An 11,879-nucleotide genomic window follows, 5' to 3' on the forward strand; every position below is an offset into this window, starting at 1 on the left:
GACACACACACCACACACACATGCACACACACACACATACATAGAGGGAAGGAGGGAGGGAGGGAAGGAGGGAGGGAGGGAGGGAGGGAGGGAGAGACAGACAGACAGACACAGAGAAAGACAGAGACAGAGCAAGAAGGAGAGAGGGAGAGAGAGGGAAAAAGAGGTCTTACATCCCATTTGAGATACTCTTTATACACTGTAACATTGATATATCTTCATGAAGAAATAGGATCTATTTCTACACACTACCTCCTTGAATCACGTTTTTCTAAAACAAAATGACAAAAATATTGTTCTCTTTGCCAGACACAGTGACATATACATGGAGTCTCGGGAGTCAGGATGTAAAACAAGAGCAGAAGCACAAAGTCATCCTCAGCTACATAGCAAGTTTAAGCCTAGTTTAATTCACATGAAATGCTGTCTCATAAAAGCAGAAACAGAAGTTAAAAGCATTATTAAATGACTAAGTCTAGGCCGTAAATGGAAATACAGCTTCTCACTGCCCTCCTCCTCTCCCTCTGCCTTCTCTGCACCTCTCTTTTTCTCCTTGTCATTTCTTGTAGTCCAGGCACCAAATTTTTGAAGAAATTCAAGCCATGGAGAGCAACTACAGGTAAGGTTCTAGCTAACAACTTCTATCACTTACCAAACACGAATGATTTGGGAGCATAAGTGATTCCATCTAACACTTCAAATGTTCCGGCCATAGCTCTTAATAAAAAGCATAGAAAAGCCTTCCTCACAAAATTCTATCTGAATTGCTGACCCAGAAAAATCATAAGCCAATGAATATAGCTAGAACTTTAAGTCACTAAAGCATGGAGTGATTTGTAATGTAATGATACAGTATAAAAAGAATTTGGTGGTTACATAACCTGAGAAAGTTATAGTAGCATCTTAAAGTATGATTCTAGACATTAAATACCTCTGTCAGCCCATCATCACCTGCTTGGTTACACATGAGATTTAGAGAGAGTCCTTTCACAGAATGTTCTTCAAGTTCATTACAGAAACACCAAATCCAAAGATGAAAAACTGCAGTATATATTTCATCACCTGAGTGTCAAGGAATGAACTCTGCTCTGTGTGAGTAGAATACACATGACATTTTATGCAACTATAATATTTTGAACTTACCTATTGCTTTCCAAATATGAGTTTATAAGACTTAGAAGCCAAAAAAAAAAAAAAAAAAAAAAAAAAAAAAAAAAAAAAGACTTTATGGTTCCCAAGATGCTTGGTTCCTATGCTTGAGAAATTTGTTTGCACTATGCCATCTAGCTAAAGTCCTTTCTTTGGAAATTTTCCCAAGCATCACCTAATGAAAAACTTCCATACTCTCGGAAAATCCTGGGCATGGAAAATCCCAGAACAGCATTTCATATGACCAAAAGAGTCTTCTCAGGATCCTGCCATACTGAGTTGATACTGCAAAAGGACAGAGTCATCGAACATACAGTGGAAGAATCACTTAATGCAGGTTTAACCTAATTCTCCTCTAAGACCCTGAATAGTTCACTAGTTCTGGTGTTGTAGAAATTGAGAAGCATCAGTATGATCACTGGCCAAAGCCACTCCCTTCTATTTACCGTGCTGCCTCAATGTTACCATCTTACCATCCATGTCCTTTAGAGAAATAAAAATATGCTAGAGTTAATTCTTTATGAAAATATGTTAGTAAAAAACTAGCTAAAACTTAAGAAAAAATGAAAGTGAGAGAAAGAGGCATTTGTCAGAAAATAAAAGAATAAATACAAGAGAAAACTGGAAGCAGGAACTTGAACTCTGTAGGATTTATCCAGCTCTCCAATGTGCCAGCTATTCATATCTTAAATAAAGTCTCTAAAATTGCAAACCTAAACATTAGCAAAAATGGGCTTATGCTCCTTATGTTCACTATCTCTCAAATATCAGAAAGGAGTGGTGCCATCCTGTCTCTGATAGAAAAAAAAAAAAAAAAAAAGACAAAAACAAGGGAAACCATGATTGGCCAGTACAGACTAGGAACTAGGTAGGAACTAGGTATTTATCTACAACTTAATCACTATAGAAAGGGAGTAACACTGTATGAATAAGAAAAAGATCTCTTAACTAGATCATGAATCTCCATCTAATTTCTGTATTGTGTACCTGTAGTATGAACAAGAATGTGAGTCACTAAGAGGGAAAGAATGAGATACCCCAAAGAAGGAAGTGGCCTGGGACAAATGTATGGTCACCCATAGAAGCCGTTATCCACTTATAACACTTTAGATTCTTTTATCCAATATATATTTTAGGATCTATTAGGAGTGGACTGATAGAAAAAAACTTGACTCTCAGCAATAGAGAAAGGGAAATGAAGGGCATAATATTGATAAAGAATTGTTTCTACTTTCATAATTGTGGTATTTCTGTAATTTATTATCATTTGTGTGACACTCATATCAATATATATGCAACTCTCATGTTAAATCCTGCTTTGTACACAAAATATATTTACTGAACTGCCTGAGAAGACAAACATTATGATGAAGCCGCAAATATCATACTAAAGAACCAGGAGTGGATCAAAGCTGGCTGAAAGTAAGGTAGTCTCAGCAACGAAGAGTCGGTCCATGGAAACAATACCTTTGAGATATAACAGGATTTCAGTGACATCAGAGAGACTATGCCAGCATACACAAGATCTGCACAGGTTCAAACAAAACAAAATCCCAGCATTGAGAATGGAAAGCAGATTCAAAGTCCCACCCTTAACCAAGAATCTTTTGTAATTGATACTTGCTGGTAAAAGGGAAATCAGTTTTCTCCAATGCAATGTCAGTGGGTACATCAACTAAACCCCAGTGCAGACCTAATACCCAGGAGAACGCAGCTAAAAACATATAGTCCATAGGTGTTTGGTGTTTGTGTCCTTTATGTTTTATTTTTCTTAGGCTTTTTGTTGTTTTTTTAATTGATTCTTTTGGAGAGGGGGTGGAGAGGGAAAGAGGGAGACAGGGAGACAGGGAGATGGGGAGAGGGGGAGAGAAGAAGAGAGAGAAAGAGGCATAAAGTTGGGAGGGTAGAGAGATGAAACGGATTTGGGAGGAGTTGTAGTTGTAGCATGAAAAAGAATTTAATCAAAATATAGTGTATAAGATATATATCAAATAAATATTAATAATTATATGAAAAAGAAATTGGTTTGAACTTATGTATTCATGTAAATGTCTATGTATGTAACAATAATAATTTTAAAAGAGTCTATAAATTTGAGTGGAAGTTGGGGGAGAGGCTTTAGGAAGGTAGGAAATTACAGAAACAGAATGCACATACATGAAATATTTTTAATTTAAAAAAGAAGTAGAGTCGGAAAACCAAAGAGAAAGAGGGTAAACAGTTAACTTTCAACTCATCAGACACTTGCTTTCCACAAGCAGATTCTAATTTCAATTTCAGAATCTGGGTTTTGGCTGTTTCTCCAGGATCCTAGATCAAGTCACCAAATGTCCTCTGTGGTTGAATTTTCAGATTGCTACCTATTTCTATGACTAACCTGAAAACGGGGGCGGGGGGGGGGAGAGGGTCTGGCACAATCCCAGGTGCCCGTTACCCTCAGATGCCTGGCAAGCTATCTAATGTAACCAATGCATGTTCTTCTGTGACGACTTATACAAAAGAGTTTCCTCAAATTAAAATGCTTACGCCTGAGAAAAAAGTCACCAAATGATATTGCAAACCTTCTTAAACTTTTATTAAAGCTCTAAATCTCTTCTCTAAGGTAAGGGCATGTAAAATCTAATATGTGCAAAATTGGAAACTAGCTGCATTCTCACACATGGCAAAGAACCTTAATGTTCTCCATGGATAAGTGAATGAAAAATGCCTCCCACTAGTGCTTATATCTGAACACTTGGTCCCAGCTAGTGGTGCTATTTGGGAAGTTTATGGAACATTTTTGGAGTTATTGTCTTGATAAAGAAAGAATATTACCTGATGAATGAGTTCAGCCTGGCCTCACTTCCCACATTCCCAACATACCCATATATATATATGAAAGTACAGATGTGTGTTTATGTGTGTGTATATATACACATATATATGTATATGTATATGTATATATATATATATATATATATATATATATACAGAGACAGAAAGAGAGAGATTCATTTTATAAGTTCTTTACTTCAGAGAACCCTGACGACTACAAGACTATATGTGATACTTTTCAAAATATTTCTCAACTTTTATACAAATCACTGTCTAATTGACCATATGAAAATGACTAAATAAAAGTCATCTTTTCTAGTACAACACCTCATCTCTTGACGAAAACAAATTTTCCTTCAGCTGTTTAAAGGCCACTAGTTATATTTCACTTGTCTCTCACTTTGTACATCACCTCATCCCTCCCTCATCATTTCTTTGTTTCCTCACATCTCCCCTTCTTCAATATTTTTATCCACCTATGTCTTATCTTCTCCCTCCTTTCTATTTCAGAATCATACATTGAAGTCCCAACTATCTTCTCTGAAGTTGTGTTTCTCTGGGAAGAGTCAACCTTCTCCTCCTGAGTAAGGAAAACATTTAAAGAGATAACTGGACAAGCAGCTGTGAGAAATGAAGGAGGCTAAATATGAGAGCATAAGAGTGAGAAGCATAGTCTACAGCCATACCACCCTGAACACGCCCGATCTCGTCTGATCTCGGAAGCTAAGCAGGGTCAGGGCCTGGTTAGTACTTGGATGGGAGACCGCCTGGGAATACCGGGTGCTGAAGATTAAAAAAAAAAAAAAAAAAAAAAAAAAAAAAAAAAAAAAAAAGAGTGAGAAGCATGGACAGATGCTGCCTTCTTCAGGGAAGAATGCTGTTCTACTGAGTTCTCCAAACATTTTCTGCAGGTAATCATGCTCAAAATACTGATGAATACAATGTGAAATATAAGACATTGGACAATACTCAGCTGAGAATAGCTTACAAGAATGTGCAGTCATGGGTTAGATAAATTGATCGGTGTTTAAGAGTATTTGCTTTCTTTCCAGCACCTATGTGGGATGATGAATAATCTCATGTAACACCAATTTCAGGATATTTGATGCTCTTTTCTTGCCAATGCAAACACCTACATGTGAAACACACACACACACACACACACACACACACACACACAGGCAAAAGCATATGACATTTACAAGATACAAACTACAGAAATATTACTGAAGTCTAATAACAATAAAGTTAGATTTTATTCATTTCTGCATAGTCATATACTTTCCAGAGTAATTGTAAGTACATGCTTAGGTACAAAGTTATAGTTTTAGAATAAGTGAGGCCAATAATGTGAGATTCCTAAGTTATCATAGCAGAAAGATTTTCCTACAGATTTTCCTGAAATACAGTATCAAAACAAGGAATGAGATATTATTAAAAGGTTGTGTTCTTGCCACTGTGCAATAATTAAATTTAAATAGATAATTTTGTAAATTGGATCCTGTTTCCCCATAAATCACAATTACCCAGAGGCTCCGTTTCCTTTATGATTGACGTTTAATTGGCTGTGTGCTCATGCTCCAGGATCTAATTTTTCTCCCAATCTGTCACGTCAAATAGCTAATGATGCGTAAGTAAGTACTTACCAGAAATGGGGAACAGACTTTAAACTGCCAAAATTTATTTTTTAATTTAAACTCTCAACTCTCTTCTTTCTTTTATTTCTTGCCCCTTTCTTAGCAAAATGATTTGTTTTGAGGAAAAGTGAACACAGCAAAGATATCTGGAAAGAATTTCTCTCTGTGTCTTATTTCTAAACCCATTAAAAAAAAGTGTTTTCTTTCTCTTTTCAAAGCCTCTGGGGGAAAAAGCCAAATTCTGCTTTAATGGTGGAATTCACAGTGAGAAAGCATCCTGACCTAGTTCATTCGCTGAGTATCACAAAGACCTCTGAGCACTAGGAAGAAAAACAATCAGCCTGAAACCCAGGTTCTAGAAATTCTCCATCAGAAATGTGTAAACACTCAGACAGTCAAGTGACTTTTTCAAAGTACTGTGAATCTTCATACAGCCACCATCTGAAAAGCACAAGTGGGCCTGTGATATAAGTGATCTTGTCAGCTTCTGGGGGCTGGAATTTGCTGGTGGCAGAAACCCGATTACTGTAATTCAAAATAAATTCAATTATACATGTTTTAAAACTCCAAATGACCCTTTTAGCTTAATATTCTGACACTCCTTCTTACCATCACCTTCCATTTCCTATAGATTTAACTAAATTATGGGGAAAGATTGCAACAGTAAATTATGAAAGAAGTTTGTGGATGAAGACTACAGCAGAAGCAGTCCTCAAGGCACACTTATGAGAGAGATTTTCTTGCTTAGGTTAGCCTCTGACCATATCTGTGAGTGCTTATCTTGATGGGTTAATGCAAGTGGGAAAATTCCTCTTAAAGTGGGCAGCACCATTCTCTAGGCTTGGGTACTCAATTGCATTGAAAATAGAAAGTTTTGTTTGATCATTCGTTACTCATTTTTTCACTGTAGATGCAAAGTCATCAGCTGTTCCATGTTCCTGCTGCCTTGACTTCCCTAGTATATTAATCCTTCCCTTACCCTCAAACTTCGAGGGTAAGGATTACATTGCTTTTGTTAGAATATCAAAGCAACAGAAAAATCCACTAATACAGTCCTCTACCTCTATCCTATTTTAACCCAAAGACTTGATAGTTCATTCTTATATCCAGGATGCATAAAAGAACCTAAAATATTAAAATGTGCCTTTTACAAGTGTTGTTCCAAAACAATGTTATAGCTATTTATTATGTTCCTGGTTAATTGGCAATGTTAAGATATTATTCCAGTGAAATACAATCTGCTTCTCCCTTTTAGCTTCAGTTAAACATGTGAGTCACTTATCTTATTTTAGACTTAGAAATGATTAACTTAGTTCTCATAGTAGACAAGTCTCCATCTACAGTAGCAGTCACTGTGATAAGGAATAGCAGCCAGAGCGCTTTTAAAGATCAGACTATACATTTCTAAAATATACAAGGATTTGAGATGTTAATAGAAGAATTTTAAATCTTCCTTTGCTAATTAGAAAGAAATTTTTATCTTCTCTATTGTCATTAGCAATCTAGCCACTTGAGAACACAAAGAAAAGCTGACAGTCCCATGTAATTTAAAGCACTAGCTGCATTCATTGGCCAGGCAAGTGGTCAGAAACTTTATAGGACAGAATTGATTAGGCCTTCAAAATGCAATAGTTAGAACTAGTCAGAGATCTTCACTTTTAACCTCTGGGTGCCATACCTGGGAAAATCTTCCTTGTTAACCCTGTCTATGATATCCCACATTCTTCATGTTCTTGAGCCTAAGTTTGAATGTCTACATGATTTTACATTATTAAAGTAAAATCATATAAATTAATATCTTAAACAATCCTCCATCCTCAAACTGTAAAGGGTATCTCCTACCAGATCTTTGTATCCCTAGATTCCATTCCTTGTGCCAAGTCCTCCACTTGTTATTTGTCTAATGTGAACACATGATGACCTTCCTGCTTTAAACCCTTTAGCAATTCATTTTCCACATGGTAAAACACACATGCCAAGAATTCTGCAAGATCCTTCCTGAGAGTAAAATATCAAAAACTGACAGATTTTTTTTTTAAACCAAGGCATCAGTATTCAAAGTACTAAGATGCATTCTGTACAATACTTCAGCAGTTCATTCAAAAGAACCTCCTAAAATGATGTGGCTCAGTATCACTATCCAGTGTATAGAAAAATAAATGCATACCAGCAATGTAGCTAGTAACATTGAAGGCTCTCTTCATTTTGAAATTGCTTTTAATCAATTTTTAAATTACATATATATGAATATATATAATTAAACTATACATGTAATGTGTTTATAATAGTTGACTGAACACTTCTATTTTAAACACACTTTTAAATTGATTAGAATGGCAACAGAACTACAACTAGACAAACTTAATTGCATCAAACTTAAAAGGCTCCCAGATGTCAAAAGAAACAATTAACAGAGAGAAGGCACAATTTATGCAATGAGAGAAAATATTTAGAAACCATTCATCCAACACAAGGTTAATGGCCAATCATATAACACACTTAATTTAATAGTTAGAAAACAAACCAATTGATAAATGACTGACAGATTTAACAGAAATTTCTCCAAGAAAAAGACAACATAAATAAGCAACAAACATGGATATTCTCAGCATCATTTCTTGTAAGAAAAGCAAAACTAAAAACTACAGTAAAAAAATTATTTTACTCCAGCAAGAGTGGCCATTATCAAGGAGATAGGTAATTGGAGGTGAGGACATGTTGAAGAGGGAATTCTTATCTATTGTTGGTGGATATGCAACTTAGCACAGATATCATAGAAAAAGTATGTAAGGTCCTCATAAAAGACATAGATATATAATCCAGCAATCTCCCTATTGCATATATTGGCAAAGGAATTGAAATCAATATGCTAAAATGATAATGTGCTCCCATGTCTGTTATAGCAATATTTATCAAATTAAGATACGTAATGAACCAAAGCATCTATCAATGGATAAATAAATATAGAAATATTATATGCATCAAAGCAATAAAATAGTATTCAGACATAAATAAAAACACATAAAATTCAGGTATGGTGAAATTCAAGCACATAAAATAGCTGTTTTAGTTTTGTTTTCTTGAAAGAGTGGAAGAGATAAAGAAGATAAATTTTGGTGGGTCAGGAGGTGCTGAGTACCTCAAAGAGTTGTGAGATGCAAAGGAATAATATCAAAATGCATTGCACGAAAAATATTTAAATGAAAACCTGAAAAAATAAAAAATGAAGTGTTAAATGTTGGTTGCAAATGTGGAAATAAGGGGTTAGAATCCTATCAGTCAGAGAAATGAATTCAGGGCTTGTGTCCCATAATGTGATGACTATAGTTAATAACAATGCATTGCAGGTCTACAAATTATTAATAGTGATTGTTAAATGTTCACACCACAAAATAAACCTAGAAGCCAATTCTTGCTAATTAGTTTCACTCAGTCATTCCACAAAGTATGCATATAGAAAACCATCACTTTATACCATATTTAGTCAGTTTAAAAAAAAAATGAACAAGGTTTCTAAAATTAAGTAGCTAGGAATAAATAAAAAAAACAAGAACTAAACTAATACTATTTAAACTTGCTTCAAAATACTTTTAAGAAAACAAAAGTAAAGTTAACTTGCTATTCTAGGACACAGGAAGATATCACATTTCTTAGCCAGAGAGGGTAGGGTATTTTTATCATAATTTTTTGACTTTTCAAGAATGGGTTTCATTGTGTAGCCCTGACTGTCCTGGAACTTAACTCCGTAGACGACGTTGGCCTTCAAGTAAAAAAATCCCCAGCTGTCCCAACTGCTGCGATTCAAGGAGCTGCTGCTACTACCTCCACCACTGCCTGCCTTTCATACACATAAATTTATTAAATGCCATTGTAATTGCTTGTATCACGAATGCTAATTATGTTTTCCAAAAACTGTTTGCACAAGAAGTTCTACACATAGCTTTTGGAAACCTGCCTCCAGTTGTTCTGATTGGTAAATAAAGATGCCAGTAGCCAATAGCTGGGGAGGACAAACAAAGGCAGGATTTTAGGATTCCCAAGCTTGGGACTGGGAGGAAAGAGAAGAGAGAGAGATCAGCAATTCTGGGAGAATGTGGAGAAGAGGAAGGACACCATGCCTGAAAGGAGTGTAGGACAGAGAGACATAGCTGTCATGTGAAGGATCCCTGGAGAGCTTGGCCCAGAGGGCTGTCCAACTGGGTCTTGAGGAGTCTTGGTACAACATAGAATATAGTAAGTAGTAACTTGGAATTATTTGTGGGACATAGATTCTAGCACCATGGAGGCTAGGCAGCTGCCCAGTTATTATGATATGTAAGACACATTAAAACATAATGGCTGGGTGTGTGTGTGTTTCATTCAGGAACATAAACCATTGAGGCAGGTAGCAAACCTCACACTGGGATTTATTAATTAATAATTAATTCAACATACTATACTGTTTGTTTTAATTTTAAAATAACTATTACATATTGCTTTTCAAGTAAACTGCTGCTTGAGAAAGATGGTTTTTTTCAGCCAATAGGTACCACTACCTCATTCTGGTTGGTATATATAGCCCATCTTAAAGACACACAGGATTAAGTAGTGGGTCAAAGATCACAACAGAATGGATCACAGGAAAACAGGTTTTTAGATCTGAATCAACACCCTTTTCCTCATAGGTTAAATTGCAAAGATTACCAACTTTCCTGTGTTAATGAAGGAGAATAGAGATGAATTGAGTTCATCTCTATTCCCATTTAACACAGGGATATCCTCAAAATGTCTACAATGGTGACTGTGTCTTCCCTGTTTTTAAAAAAGAAGATTAAAGGATAAACACATGGGGGCTGCTCACTTGGTAAAGTGTTTACCTACCAGGAAATCGTGAGGACGTAAATTAGTATACTCAATACCCTAAGAAAAACCTTTTTGTGGTGCTTGTAATCTAAGCACCACTGTGCAGGATCACAAGGCTTTCTAGACAGATACTTTATGCAAGCAGAAAGCCCCATGCTCAGTGACAGATCCTTCATTAAAACCTATAAAATGGAGAATAAATTGAGTAAGACACTCTACATTTCTACTGCCTCCATGCATAACCACACTCACAACACAAGAACAATACAAGGACACACATGCAGGCATGTGCGCGCACGTGTACACACACACACACACACACACACACACACACACACAGTTTTTATTATCTTTTTTCCTTTTTTATTAAGCACAGATTATTTTCTCATACAGTATAATCTGAACAGTTTTCATCCTTCCAGTCCAATTCTTCCACACCACCTCTTGCATCCATATCCATTATCTTTCTGTCTCTTATTAGAAACAAACAGATACAACAGTAACAAAATAAAATAATATGATAAGACAAAAACCATCATGTCAAAGTTAGACAAAACAACAGAAAAATAAAAGCGCTCCAAGAGAAGGCGCAAGAATCAGAGATCCACTCATATACACCTTCAAGAGTAATATAAAGGTACTAACTGAACTCTTCCGCATAAATGCTGAGGAACTAGGACAGGCCCAGGTAGGCCCTGTGATTGCTGCTTTAGTCTCTATAAGTTTATATCAGCTTTGCTAAGTTGCTTTAGAGGACCTTGTTTTCCTGATGTCCTCTGTCTCCTCTATCTTTTCCATTCCTTCAGAATGGTCTTCGACAGGGTTTCCTGAGCTCTTTGGCAAGATATTTGATGGAGACATACAGGTTAGTTATGTGTCCCAAGGTTTCTTGCTCCATGTATGTGTGTGGAGTGTTTTGCTGTGGGTCTCTATACTTGTTCTGTTGTGCCCAGATTGCAAAAACCACAAAGAGACCACCAGGAACCACAATTCTGATGCAAGCACATGAGAGTCTTTATTCAAGCTCGAGCGTTTAGGCCACAAACCTTCCTGCTGCAACAGAGTAGGAAAGCAACCCCGGGATCTAAGGTTAGGGGTTTTTAAAGGAAAAAAAAAAAATCACAAGCAGGAGTTTCTAAGCTTTGGCATTATATGACTGGGTAAGAGGTTTATGGGGAAGTTGACTTTTAAAATGACTGGTTTGTTTTAGGCGCCAAGGCCACAATGGTTCTGACCCAGCCATCTGGAGAATATCTGGTCATGAGCAGTGTCTGTTGACTGTTAATTAACTGCTTCTACAGAAGAGTAATGATTAGTACTATTTGTGGTATTTCCAGAAACAGTGCTACGTGAATCCCAAGGGCCATTTTGGTGGGAGGCTTGCTGGGAAACGGTATCTCCTGAGTGCAGAAAAGAATACAGCAGGATTGGTGACTC

General features: G+C 36.3%; 1 non-coding gene across 1 annotated transcript; it reads left to right on the forward strand.

The window, feature by feature from the left end:
- Window positions 1-4,635: 4,635 nt before the first annotated feature.
- LOC143439877 (5S ribosomal RNA) lies at window positions 4,636-4,755 on the forward strand. The gene has a single exon (XR_013107884.1). It is a non-coding gene; the product is annotated as a 5S ribosomal RNA (ribosomal RNA).
- Window positions 4,756-11,879: the final 7,124 nt, after the last annotated feature.

The sequence above is a fragment of the Arvicanthis niloticus genome, chromosome 27, assembly GCF_011762505.2.
Source record: "Arvicanthis niloticus isolate mArvNil1 chromosome 27, mArvNil1.pat.X, whole genome shotgun sequence".
Taxonomy (NCBI): Eukaryota; Metazoa; Chordata; class Mammalia; order Rodentia; family Muridae; genus Arvicanthis; species Arvicanthis niloticus.